We start from the raw sequence: 14,615 nt of genomic DNA on the forward strand, positions 1-14,615 counted from the left end.
AAGATTAATTTCATGTTCTTAGCTCTCCTCCCGGTTCTTATTTCCTGCCTATTTTTTAATGGAAGACAGGAAGGGTGTTAGCAAAGATGCTGGATTCGAGATTCAGAAAACTCAGGGTTATTTCCTGCATTTAGGTAGGTCTCCATTGCAGAGCTTCATATGAATTAGTTCAGAGGCAAAAGTAGTATAGCTGGAGCATGCTAAGGCTTTTAAAAGTCTAATTTACATCATAAAAGTAGAATTCTTTATTTAAAGCTACCTTTGATATATATTTACCCTAATGAAGTCCACAGAGTAAATATACACAATGATCATGCTGAAAATTGAACCTCAAGAAAGTGGGGATAGCACTATTTCCTCCCTCCTACCCTCCTTCATCTGCTTCAGCTGAATTTAAGATCTTTACAGTAGGAATGCATTATTCTGTTTGCAAAGCAAGATCAGAGAGACACTCTTATAAATGGGTGAACAGTTTTAAGCAGAAATGGGGGAAAAGAATAACAGGTTTTACTGCTTCATCTTTTAAATGCCAGACTTCTAAGAATTTCTTTCTCTGTGCTGCATCCTGTCAGAAGAGATTCCTATTTTCTGAGAGAACCAATGAGACTAAATTTTCTCATTTAATCTTAGTCCTAAAATTAAGGCTAGGAAATGTTGCTGAAACTATAATCTTCCATACAGTTTCTCTTTTCTCTGAAGATTTTTGAATATCAGATGACACATGTGGGTGGGGGAAATTGAAAGTTAATCTTAACCAAATCTCAGCTTTTGCTGGAACTTCCCAGAGCGTTTCTCACCCTTTGCTCCTCACTGAAGTTTTACTAGTTTTGGGTACATTCCAATTAGAAATTTAAAAAATTTGGCTTGGTTTTGTTGCCTTGCAGTGTTCCAAGTACTTCCAAGTTTTATTTCATCATCTAAATCTACCCATTTATTCTTCAGTCCACGTTTAAACAAACCTTCTCATGATTTTCCAAAAGACTTTTCATCTGAATAAGGAAGTTAAAAAAAAAATCTTCTACCGTAATCAATAGAGACAAAATTTACAGTATTGAAGCAGGGTGAATTCATACTAATAGTAGCTTCCTGGTACCATTTTAGAAAGAAACAATGACAGGTAGCTTTACTTGGTTTCATTGTAGAAAGATCATTCATTCCAATGATCATCCATTCATTGCAAGTGGGTGGATTTGTAAGATGGGATCTGGAGAGTAGATAAACAATCCAGAGCAAGTGAACTCTTTTAACACTGTTTCTCATATGATAATGTTAGCTTTCATGAAAGAGAAAGGGAAATGTAAACTCAAAGCAAGAATTTATTATTAAAAAGATGATGGGAGGAGAGATTGATTTAACAGGAAAAATCAAAGCAGGGCAAAAGTGTTGAGGTGAAAACCAGGAGCTAATGTCCAACAGAACGTGTCTCTGTAAGGATATTTCAGAATATGTGCTAAATTGTACCAGAAGCCACCAATTTCTTTCAAGTGATAACTGAGTAAATACACTGTGATATTCTTCCCCGCTTTAGCTTGCTTTTAGTCGTTCATGCTTTTTCTTTGGCTTTCTCCCTTTTCTCACCTAACACGTAGAAATTTGATTCCTTTTCTCCCCATTTAACATCTTTTCCCATTACCATGACCCCATGGAGGTGGCTGAGTCACCGTCCCTGGATGTGTTTAAGAGCCATTTGGATGCAGTGCTCAGGGCCATGATTTAGCAGAGGGTTGTTAGAGTTAGGGTACTATGGTTAGGCCGCAGTTGGACTTGATGATCTTTGAGGTCTTTTCTAACCTGAGTAATTCTATGATTCTAATTCTATGATCCTTCCCTCTCCCAGCTCTTGGCCTTATTTTACACCTCCTTGCATCACCGCCTGTCTAATCACATCCTTGACTAATTCATCCTATGCTACTAGTCTTCTTTAATCAGCTACAGCTGTTTTGTGCAGGCTTGATATTGGAAAATGGAAGAGTTCTTTCTTACAGAATTATTTTGCAATGAGGTGGAACTTAGCAAGTAGATCAAACTAATGATTTCAGATACTCCAAATTTGTCGAACATGCTGTGAGAAGAACTACCTGAAGCTGATTTTATTATTTACATCTTAGACCTCATCCATTTGAGTTCCTGGCAACTGAATTCAACTCAACTATTTTCACCACAGCCTCCAGTGACTTCTTAACTGAACCTCACAACTGCAGCACTGCAGTCATCTCATTCTTGGTCTGCCACATCTTGACACAACTGTCACGTATTTCTGAAAGTCTGGCATTCATTGGCTTCGGAGTCTCCATTCTCTCCACCTCTTAAGCAGCTCACAAACACGGTTTGGGGAACATCTTCAATGCCCTCCAGCACTTAAAGAGGAACAGCATTCATTTGGCCTCCTTTCTCTTCTTCTCCTTTTCTCTAATTACTCCCTCAGTGCACTTAGCACCTTCATACTCACAGCTTACAAATCCACGTTTCCATTCTAGCCATGAATCATTTTCACTTAACTAACCACACAGCTTGTCTTTCTGACAGCTCACAGTGGATGTGAAATCATCAGTGTAAGCTTATTATGGTTAATCATCCTCCTCCAGTAATTTCCCACCTGCCCCCCCTTTTTTTTCCCTTACAGTGGAAACATCACCATCCTGACAATCGTTTGGACCCATTAAGGCAGCATCATGTTCAGCTTGAATTTCTCTCTTGATCTTCATGCGAGGCTACAAAGAAATCTTGCAGATACTTTCTGAATAACAGCATTAAATAAAACATTCTTCTGTTTATCCATCTATGATTGTTTGATTTCTCATCATGTGTCATCTCAGTGCTAGCAATAATCTTCTTTTCTTGGCTTTAGCAAAACCATCCTGCACCATATAGATGTTTCAGACAAGATGAACTTTATACCTTGATATATTGATTTAATCTCCTTTCTTGTGACCTCTCTGCTCTTATTCTTGGCTTTCTATCATTACAAATAGAACACTACTAGTCTTCAGTTTGTAGTATCTTTAGTAGGATGCTACAGTATAGCCCTAACGTATCTGCTGCCTGTGGAACAGCCCCTCTGTTATTTTCTTCTATCCTATTTATGTGTTCCTTAACATTTTCCTTAAAAACATTACTTTGCTGAGAGTCCTAAAAAATTATGCTACAGTGAGATCCATTTAAGTTCCCTCTGTATTACCAACTGTTCCTCTCTTGACTCTTTGAGTTACTCATAGATTATAAAGCTCTAAGAGGACAGCGAAGGTAGCAATGGGTCTTGTGGTTCCTGAAATACACGTAAATTAATAGATAAGTGAAAAAATAATAGCTACATTATCCTTGCATTGATGCTATGGTACTCTTCAGTACTACTAACTCCTAACATGTCAATAAATGATACCTTTTCCAAAATAAATTTGCTTCTAAGGTAGACTGACTGAGGTTTGTAGATGCTTGCATAATTCAGATGATTGTGTACTAAACTGTACAATTTAATCATTCTTAACTACAGGATTAGACCCATCAGTAACTTCCTTGTTCTACCGCAGGCAAGTAAAATGAATACAACGTAAATAACCCAGTGAAACAGTGAAGCATTACACAAAGACTTGTGCAAAGCAATATGACTCTAATTTCCAGGTGCAATGCCATTCAACATCCATTTTCAGTCTAAGCACCACAGCAAGGCAAATAAGCAACAAACACAGTACAAATACACTGTTCCCTTGTGCATCTGAGCAGATGTTTCCCAAAAGTCTTTTTTATAGCTCAGCATCCAGTTCATCGCATTGACACAGATACACGTGCCGCTACTGGCATATAATGTGTATCAGATGACATGATTATGCTTTTACATGACCAAGTAACAGGTTTTCATTTTAGAACAGCATCAATAAAAAGAACAGCTACAGAAAAAAAAAGGAAAAAAAAAAAAGGAAAAAAAAAAAGAAATGTCCTACAAATGCTGGAAAACAAAAACATGAATTGGCAACAGAAGAGTATCTGTAAATATTTCATATAACCACTTAGTACACAAAGGAACATGTAAAAACATTTAGGAATGATAGAAATTTAGGCTATGATAGAAATCACTTAAGAAGTACAAATTCTAGGTGCTATGCACACTTCTTCAGAAACAAAAGTAATTTGACTTGGATATTTTTTCCCGAAGCTAAATGAATCAGCTCTCACTACATGCTACGTGGCATGCTATAATTAATGTAACACTGCACTCTGCTGAGTGACATAGCCGATTCTTTTAAGGAGATGCCAAGATAAGGAAGGGAAAAGAAGACTGTGCTTCTCATCTTTCAGGGAAGTTCTTATGATACCCAGAACTGATCAGTGTTTTTATCAACACTTGGAATATCTCTTAAATACATTTTCTGCTGTCACCTACCTAACAGTTTTCCTAAGATGGGAAAGGATTTTCTTGTCTTTCATCCTTAGTAAGATCAAACCACTAACACTTCTATTATCATTCAACAAGAAAGTGATAATCTGATTGAAAGATCCTATGGAAGAAACAGAAAAATTTTCATTACTTTGGATATATTCAAAGTCAAGGTTCCAAAGACTTTGAGTTCTGATAAAAGACAAATTATCTAAATAGATGCAAATATATTCTTAAATTTACATCCTAAGTACAGTGTAGGATGATGCCCACCTGACCTCATGATCTTTTAGGTCATTGGTACAATAACAATAATCAAAATTGGTCCTGTAAATAAATATTGAAAGAATAGATTCAACTTCTAAATACATTCATCAACAGTTGAGCTACACAACAGGCTTCCTACTGTGCCATACCAGCCCCTGTATTCACACACATACTGGTATATTCCCTACCAACTAGCTTACAAATCAATTTGGGAGATAAAATTTCTACACCCTGACAAATATGACTGAATTATGTGAGTATTATTTTTTCTTTCTGCAAACATTAGAGGCCTTCTCTACTCCTTCATTTGGCTGGATCTCAACATGTTCGGTCAGCTTTTTCCCAGTGTTTTATCAGGCAAAAATTCCCATCACTTTCCACAGCTTGCTTTCACCTACTTTCCAAAAACTCTGTTGCCAGGGCGTGCAACCAAGACAGCCAGTTTCAACATGGAACAAGTCATAGGTTCCATCTACTGGTCTCCAAAGACCCAGTTATGTCTGCTGGCATGCACAGATGATTGTCTCCACAGATGCTTTTGTTCCACTGAAACAATTTCTATGTCCTTTACATCCCCCTCTCCTCTTGTCCAGCTGCCTGGGACTCCCCACTGGTGGCTGAAGTTGGATTTTCCCTTAAAGGGGGAAGTTTTCCAGAGCAGAAGGAACTCACAGGGAAATTAATATGAGTCTCCAGCTGAACTGAGCATTGAACAGCTTCCCCAAGGGACTAACAGAGGGACAATTAATTTCTTCCCTTGAACTGCCTCTTCTATGAACATTGTGCTCACACATCAGAAAAGAAAGAAAAACAAAGTGAGCATTGAAAAGCATGAACAAGAGTATCAGAGGGTGACTAGGCAGACATGAAAGCAGGGACAAAGAGTATCAGGTATGCACATTTCTTTTGGCTGATACACCAGTGTATATCACTGCGTTGAGGCAGTGTTCTGCTCTACCACTCCTAAGAATCAGAGAGAACAGCTGGAACTCTCAAGAAAGCTGGAAGAGAGAAGTTGGCCCGGGCACAGATTTTCAGATTTAGTCCAGAATATCTCTGGCAGAGGTAACCCAGAACAGGACGGTGGGATATGCACATCCAACTGGACATGGAAAGAGTCTGGCTGTGCCTGCTTTCCTGGTAGTTATGCTCCTGGGAAAGCACTGCCCTACAATTTTGTCTGATTATAATACATTAATATAGCTCTCCTTTCTAAAAAGGCAATAGGAGTTTGACCTCAATAGTACCATGAAAATCTATGTGCGTTAGGTACTAGACATCCTTCTAACACACAGTTTAACTCCACTGTAGTAACAAGGAGAGTGGGAAGATAATATCTTTCTTCAGTTTGCATTGCAAACTTCCACTGTTGTTCTACTCTATACTATGTTTTGCCTTCACAATCCACAAACTTTCTATTCTCCATATTCTTCTTCTTTCATTTTGGTTTAATGATTCACCCTGCATCTTCTTTAGGGTCAAGAACTTCACATGATATGATGAGTGTGAAATGTGGGGGCATTTACAGGAACCTGGAAGCATTTCTATAAGCATTTCTATTAAGAAAAAAGCTTCATAAGTCAGAATGTGGGTATTTTTTTTTTTTCAGATAGTTTCACGGCTTGTCTTTAGTAGTTTCCCTTCGCATAAAGAAAGAAACTAAAAAATATTCACTGTTGTTTCATGATGGCATGATCTGAACTGTTTCAGACTAATCCTTAATTAGCTCAACTCTTTTTGTATCTGGCAGTGACATCTTTTGATTGTGTTGAAGTAGTGCAACTAACGTTCTTTTCTTTGGGAAGTTTCTCTGAAGGGGGAATTTTGCGTCTGCAGTTCAACAGACACACACTATATAGTAGGTATTCTTTATTCACAAGTCCAGTTCTGTCCTTGTCTTGTGTTAGGGATGAAATGAAGATTCAGATAAGCCTCTGAAATTTGCATCTGGACTTGTAACTGAATCAGATGTTGAAGTTTCTCACTCGACATCCCACTTCCCATATTTCTACACTGCATCTTGAGATAAAAAAGTTTCTGCTAAATCCTTCTACCTCAGACACCAATTCATGCTAAATTAATACTTTCTCCTCCTATCTTAAGAAGATATGAGCTAGACAGAGCCATAGGGAAAGATCTGTATTAATAGTTTCCTGTGGGTTTCTATCAATATATCTTGTCATGATCTAAATCAGAGACTGATTTTTACGTGAAAAAATATGAAAATGGAAAAAAAATAAAAATACTTATTTTGCAGGTTTAGCCAAAAGCACAACTACTACTCCATGTAGAAGACTAACACCTTGCAAACTGAGCCAGTAGAAGAAACAGCTGCCTTCTCCACATCCCAGAGCAATAGCTTAGGATATCCCGATGTGACTGTGTGAAGCTTTTGTACTCACAACCAAAGCACAGAAAATCTTGACTACTCAGTGCTTAATTAAGAAAAGGGTCTCCCTTGCAATTCTATCTGCGACTCGGTTCTCCTCTGAAATCTTCTCTCTGTGGGAGTAGTGAGATGAACCAGAGAGCTGGCTTTGCTGCTGAAAGTGCCATATGGGAATTTCAGAGAAAGCTGGTCACACACTGTGAGCCATAGAGAACAACTTTCCAGGAACAGACTCAGAAACTACCAGTAGGAAAAAAAAGCTTGTAGAGAAATCTAGTCATAATCTTTTCCAAGCAAAATTGGCCTCACTTCAGGTACCACTGAGCATTCGCTCCCTTGCATCCCTAAAATACTGTTAAGAATGACCAAGTATCAGACACAGACAAAGTTATCCAAGCATTTTACCACCTTCCAAAACTGATATGATACCTGGAAGAAAGCACAGAATGGTGTAAAGATGACCTCAAATTTGTTGCACTTGTAAAATATCCAAAACTATTCAATCTGTCTTCTGCAATAGACTTCCGCTGAACAGTGCTGAGCACCTTCCAAACTCACTGTGCTCAGTCAAATGCAAGAACAATCATTTTTTCTCATGAGCATGGTAAGATAATCATATAAAATGTGGGAAAGTGCTGTCCTAATGGAGTGACTCAGAAGTCCTAAAACAAAGAAAATTTTGTTCACAACTGCTTATGTGCTCTTTAAAAAGAGGGGTAGGGTAAAGGGGCAGAGGGACTGCCCTACATTGCTGAGCAAGTGGTAACATTTAGGAGTTCTCTGGAGTGAATAACCTGGCCTTTTGCCTATGGAGAACACATACAAAGACTTTTATCATCTTCGTTACCTTTTTTCTCTCATTTGCAGAGGATGTGGGTGATGTGGGCTACCAGAAAATGTTGGTAGAATATCTTCCTTTTGCTTGAATATGTTCCTCTTGATTGAGAGCACATTTCACAGAACTGTTCATTAATAATTTCATACCGTAGCTTTGGGCCCTATGAGGATGGGAGATATCAAGCAAGCCAAAATGAAGGCATAGTGTTGGATCCTGCAGTACTGTTTCAGAGTCAGTCTTCCTTCAAGGACAACTGAAGTCACTAAAAGATAAGGCTGGTATATAAGCAATGGATATGGTTGATGGGTTTTACAAAACATTTTGTTTCAGTATAAATTACTAGTATTTTACGTAGGTTTCATCCCATGCTTTATGCCTCCAAATAATTCTAAAATCCCTTCAACCACATATCAGTTTCTTAATAGATAAGTCTTTTAACTTCTGTCCTCTTTTCTCAGTACAGGGCTATTTTAAACCAGAGCTGGTCGCGTTTCAAGAAAGCCAAATTTCACACTCATCAGCAAACCTTAAACACATTGCTTTATCAGTAAACATCTTGCTCATCATGTAAAGCTATTCTACATTAAGAAGAAGGTACATTTGGTGCAGAAACTATGATGTAGCAATTCATATTTGTGAGGCAAAATGCTGGCTTCAGTATCTTCTTAGAAATTAACTACAAAATTGCAGAACACCTGTGGTCCATTGGCTGCCTGCTGGAAGAGCTGAAATAGAATCCTACCGTCTCAACCACGGTGGCCCTTATGAGCATCTTTGGATAATACAGAAAGAGTAAACTTAGAACACTATGGTTTCATTCAGTTTCTGAAGAACTGAATGAGAGGTATTGCATAAGGGCTGGAAAATACAGGGAGAATGGGCAAATGGCCACATCTTGTTTTTGTCAGCGTCCAGGAAAGTGAACTGGATACTATTGAAGGGGCACATGTACTCGGGGAGACAGAAATCATCAGGGAAACAGTTGTGTTCATCATTCTTCTGTTGCCTCAGGAATACCTAAATATTTCCAAAGATCCACTCTATCCCATCTCCCAATTCCTCTGTCTTTTTACTTCTACCCAGCCGTGACATCTTTGGGAATGCACTAGCACTGTGCTGGTTCTAGCCAACATATTGCCTTAGTAAGTCACCAGCACAAGCACAGTGATACTGCTCACGTGGGAAACATTCTGAGTCACCAACAAGGGAGAAGTTTTCTGGACAGTCAGGGAAATGAAACAAGGGCCAATCACAGAATACAGATACAAAGAAACTAAGGCTTAAACATCTCCTGGAGAAAGGGAGGCCAACAGGCTAGGTAGTACTTTCATCACTCATAATATAGTTTCATTATGTATGTGGTTCCTTTGCTTTCTCTCATAACTTCCTCTTCAAAAGCTTGTGTAATACACGTGCAAATATATCATGTTACTACTGCACTGGGAGCAGCCTCTACATACCTATCAGACTCCTCAGTATCCTTCTTAATCTTTCCATGCAGAGTTTACTATTTTTGTGTACTTTATGAGTGAGCTCTAAGTGTCTTCTCTCCCATCTCTTCCAATATAACCCCCAGTCAGGTGAATTCAAAGAAAATCAAGCCCTAAAGTGCGCAACAGAACTTAAGATACTGCTAGAGCAGCCCAGCAGAGGAAGGAAGGAAGCACAGGGCTTTTAAACAACTTCTCCTTTTTCACAAGACCTTCCCATGAAGGCTTTCACAGGTCAACATCATCAAGTGTGCAGCTGTATCAGATAGCAGTCTCACGCAATCCATTCACAACAGACCCTTTTCAAATTCATGGATTCAGAGTTAATTCTTGAAAATTACCTTGAAAAGCTCATTGCTGAAGGCTTATAACCTGTTGGTTTTTGGGTGGTTTTGTTTGGTTTTTTTTAGCATTTATACAGATAACATACTGTATAAGAGAAGTTGTGAATTGGTTTGCTTTAGTGTGTATTGTAATGCATGCTACTACCATGAGATTTAATACTGTTTATCAGGATTGTTAAATTAGGATGTTCTAGGGATCAAATTCTGCAGCAACAGAGATTGGACAAGTAACTCATCTGAAGTTCTGTTGCTACATTTATAATAGATTTACTCATATTGGAGTCTTAAACCCCCCAGAAGACCAGCTCATCCCTCCACCTTTCAGGTTAGAAAGATGATAATACAGAGCCTTCATTTCCAAGGAAGAGTTTTGGAATACAAACACTGAAACATAACTTAATTAAATATATCCTCATTAAGAACTGGAATAAAAGCTTTTGGCTTCTCTTTTACAGAGGAAATATCTATGAGTGCAACTATACTTTTGTAATCATGTACATCATTGCACAGCTATTTTAATTAACGCTAATCTAAGATCTCTTTAAGCGTTGTTTGCTTTCCAACATAGAATAACCTGCCACAAAAAGGAAGACAAAGTTTGTGACAGGAACAGTACCTGAACTATGCACATTGATCTCATAAACACAGGCTGTTAAATCTTAAAAGCTGAAGTTTCATTAGGTAACTCCCTTGCATGGTTAAACCTTGCACCTGACTGACGTCAAGAGTAAGTGAAGATTCATGCCCAAGTGAGGGTTAGTCCTTCTGCTGACAAAACAATGATTTATCATCAATAGTTAAGATTTTACATCTAACACTCACAGACTTGGTTTCATTCAATTTACTTGGTTTTCATTCTGAGTCTTACTGAAGGCTTTGCATTGGTTTTCATAGCTCCAGCTGTGTTTCTCCTAGTTCTGTACTACCTCTGAAGGCAGAGGAGGTCTCTAGTTGGAAAATCAAGTACACAAGGGGAATGAAGGCTCACTTTCCTCTTTCATATTTGCATTAAATCACCTGCTTACAATCATCTCTTTCCATACACCCACGTTCTTTGTTTAAGAACCAAAACTACTAATAAAATCTGGCATATGAAACTGTACAGTCCTGGGATCTGGGGACAAACAAAATCAGTTTTGCAAGCCCAGCCACAAATTTTGCATCTCTACCTTTGGCTCCATGCAAGTCTTTCAAACTCATGGGGAAGCCAGAGGAAATCTCTCTGAGTAAGGTATCTCACACACATCAGCATTACTGCAACAGTCACAATTTCTTCTAGATGCTTTGCTTCTGGCTCTGAGCCACCTCCCCCTGTATGCAACATGCCTATCTTCTCCCTCGTACACTTGGGTTACGTGTACTGTGCAATACAGTTTCAAGCTGAACTGTTTTCCTACACAGTGGTTGCTCAGGAGCTCTGCTGTGGGCAAGGAAAAAGTGAAGCACGTTTGACTTTTGATGAGACCACTACCATTTCCTCCTCTTCGCAGATTCCCCACCTCAAGAAGAGCTCTCAGCAGAGTTCAGAGGAAGGTGAGCACTGGGTGACACTGACTGATGATGATGATAACATCAAAAAGTCAGTCAGAAAGATGGTCAGATCTTGGAAGACACAGACAAACATGTATTCCCACTCCTGTTTCAAACAGTGTAATTGTTATTTTCTTAAGCTTTTATATGAACCCTAGGATGTAAGTATAAGCGGGCAGCTTTCCAATACACAGCTATATTGTGGAAGTGAGAAAGGAAATAATCAGTGCTATGGGATACAAGAACTATTAAGAGGAGGTTCCTCTCTCAACACCTTTCAACATAGTGGAAGAATGATTTCAAGTCTTATACTACTCTGGGATTGCAAGTTAAGAGAAGAAGTTGGATATGGTAATCAAAATGAAATTGAAAGGTTTTTTTCAAGAATGATATTTTCCAAAAGCAAAGTCATGAAAGAGAGAACACAGGTATCCACACTCAAGTACCAGAAACCATAAGAACAGCTTTGCAAGTGTTACTTGCCACAAGCACACATGCAAAGAAATGAGTCACTACATCACAAGGGGTGAAACTGTAAGAATTCTCAAATGCTCTGTTCATTATACTCACACTGCCTTCAAAAGTCATATTCCAGCACACATGAAATCAGTAAAAAGCTCTTTCCAGAGTGCATGAAAATGCTTTACTGTAGAAGATAACAGTGGTGAGAATGGCTTGAGTAAACGTCTGGTGTAACCACTGGCACCCATAGTGCTAGGCAAACAGTTCACTATTTGTCCCATGATTTCTGTTAGCACTGTGACATGAGGATTCCAAGTGTGACCCATACCCCATTTTGTTAGGTAATGAAAATTATACAGTTTTTGCCTGTGCTACTGAAAATATAATAGTAAGTCCCATTGTGCAATAATAGATGCTTGAAGGAGTGCAGCACTGATGCATTTTGGTCAAGGGTTTTGGTAGGCAAACTAAAAGAAAAGGAAGGAATTGGTTTCTGTTAAACCCAGGCTAAATTTTCCAGCTTAACCTGTCACACCACTTATTAAGCAGATGACTGGTAATCCACAGAGCTTTCTGCTGCTTTACTATTTTTAACTCAATTCTGTGATGCACTTACATAGGTCAGGAACATGTCATGCATGTTCTTGTTCCCATTTCTCTCATCTTTCCAATGATGTTTATATTTTAGATCCTTTCCTATAATAAATGAATAAATAACACTGAAACCTTTTGATCAAAAGGTGACCATATTGCTTGTCAGTAACTATCCTCCTTTGCAGAGGAGAGCGATGAGGAGAGAGTAGGAGAGGAGAGGAGAGTGAGGGAGGAGAGGTAAGGAGGGTAGAGGAGAGGACTGGTGAGGAGAGAGAGAGTGGTGGAAAGACGGCGTCAGGTGAGATGGTAGAGTGAGACGGACAGGAAGAGAGAGAAGAGAGTGAGGACATGGAGAGGTTGATGGAGAGGAGAGAGAGAGGATAGAGGAGAGTGAGAGAGAAGAGGAGAGGAGTAGGAATGGGAGGATGAGGAGATTCAGCTCTCTTTCATGTTTTCCCACTTGCAGGTTATACTCAGCTTTGTCAGCTCTTTGGCTCGTATAGCAGTCACTATCCTGCACTTTGGGTTGAGCCCCTGAACCACAACAGTTAATACCAGAACGTATTACTTGAACTTGTAAGGTAGTGTGACGCGGGATGCTAAATGATGATAGGCCACAGAAAAAGGTCAAAAAACCCAATGGGGCAAGCAGTGCACGTGTTGAGTACTGTGAGAGCTATGCTGAGTAGCTGCACGGATAACTGAGTTTGGGGGATTTCTCAGTTCTGCTCATTGCTCTCAGGGTTTGCAATGCTGCAAGTAGCAAAGAAGAAAAGGGGGGAGGGGATGGGAGAAAGGCTGTGCAGATGTATAGTAAGGAAGTAATTCTAAAATGTGGCAGTGCTGTTGCAGCAGTGGTAGATCTGCACAACTGGTTACAGAGCTTTAGGGAAGTATATTTTGTGCTTGAGTCTTTCATGTAGGAGCTCTGGGCACAAATGGGGATACCCCAAATCAGTGCTTAACAAAAAGGAGGGGGGGGGGGGCTCAAAGCACACATATATATATACTATTAATTCAAGTTAGTACTGGGGATGTATCTCTCTGAATCACATACTAAGTTTATGGAACTATATCATACAGAGCAAGTGTAGACACAGTCTAAAGTAATGGTACACACCAAGGTGATTTTAGTCAACATTATTGCAACAAACCTAATCACTTTAACAATGCATTGCTCAAACCAGAACTCTCAAAGCACACACTAAACACTAAGCACGTGTAAATCAATCAGTCAACAACTTACACGAATATGCAATTTTATATCACCCTAATGGTCTGTAGAGACTGTCATTTGCCAAAATCTACTGTATTCCTTGGTTTCCAAGACTGTAATATTCTACCTTACAAGGCAGCTTACCAGGCCATATTCTGCACTGGTACTGCAGAAATAAATACCTCCTTTTGTGGTGAGCTATTTCTCCTTCCCATGCATGTGGAGGAGGCAGGTCAGGACAGCGGTTACATTTGTTAAAACAACCCTTTCACACCTCTGGTGAGTGCTATCTTGAGTTGGCAGAGAGTGCCCATCAGGTATGTTAAAACTCCAGTCCTGAAGAGGCTTATATTATAAATACAAATAAATATAAAATACAAATAGAGACAACAATCCTGCATTTAGGCAGTAGTAAAAACAACAGTAGCTAATGCCAGGAATCTATCTTCAGCTATCTCCTTCCTCTGACATTCTGGTACATCCTCAGGAAACAAATAACCACAGCCAGAAGCAGGCACTTATCTTTTCCAGAATGTATGGGTACTACCCTTCAGTTTTCCTCTGTGTTATAGCTCAGTGACTAAGGCTGAACTTCAAGTCATGAAATAAAAGATTTTGTCACAAGTTTCACACTTCAGTGCACCTTGGCCCTCAAAATGCATGGTATTATAGCTGAGCAGGAAATTAAAGAATGGGGGAAAGGTAGGGCATCTCCCCAGGCTGAAGTGATTTCAATGTACAGAATAGAGCTGAGAAACTGACAGCTCACAAGCAGCAAGACTGTAGCCTGATGGTTTATGCCTGTTACTGCAAGGAGGAGAAATCTGGACCACTGCTATTTCTCCAGGCATCATCTTCTGCATTTGTACAGCATAATCATTGCCTGAAATTGTCCTGGAAAAATTCTAAGTGAGAAAGTTTGGACCAGATGGATTTTAAACATTGCAGATTAGACAGGAGAGCAGAAAAAAAAAGGGCAGAAATCTCAAGCATGGACAGAAGGGAGATACATTCTGCTGAATCTCTCTGTCAGTGTCTAAGTATCAGTTTTCCTATATAGAGAATATAAACTATTCTTATTAGTGGGAAATGGCCTCTAGTTGCAACAGGGTA

Source organism: Coturnix japonica, chromosome 2, assembly GCF_001577835.2.
Source record: "Coturnix japonica isolate 7356 chromosome 2, Coturnix japonica 2.1, whole genome shotgun sequence".
Lineage (NCBI taxonomy): Eukaryota > Metazoa > Chordata > Aves > Galliformes > Phasianidae > Coturnix > Coturnix japonica.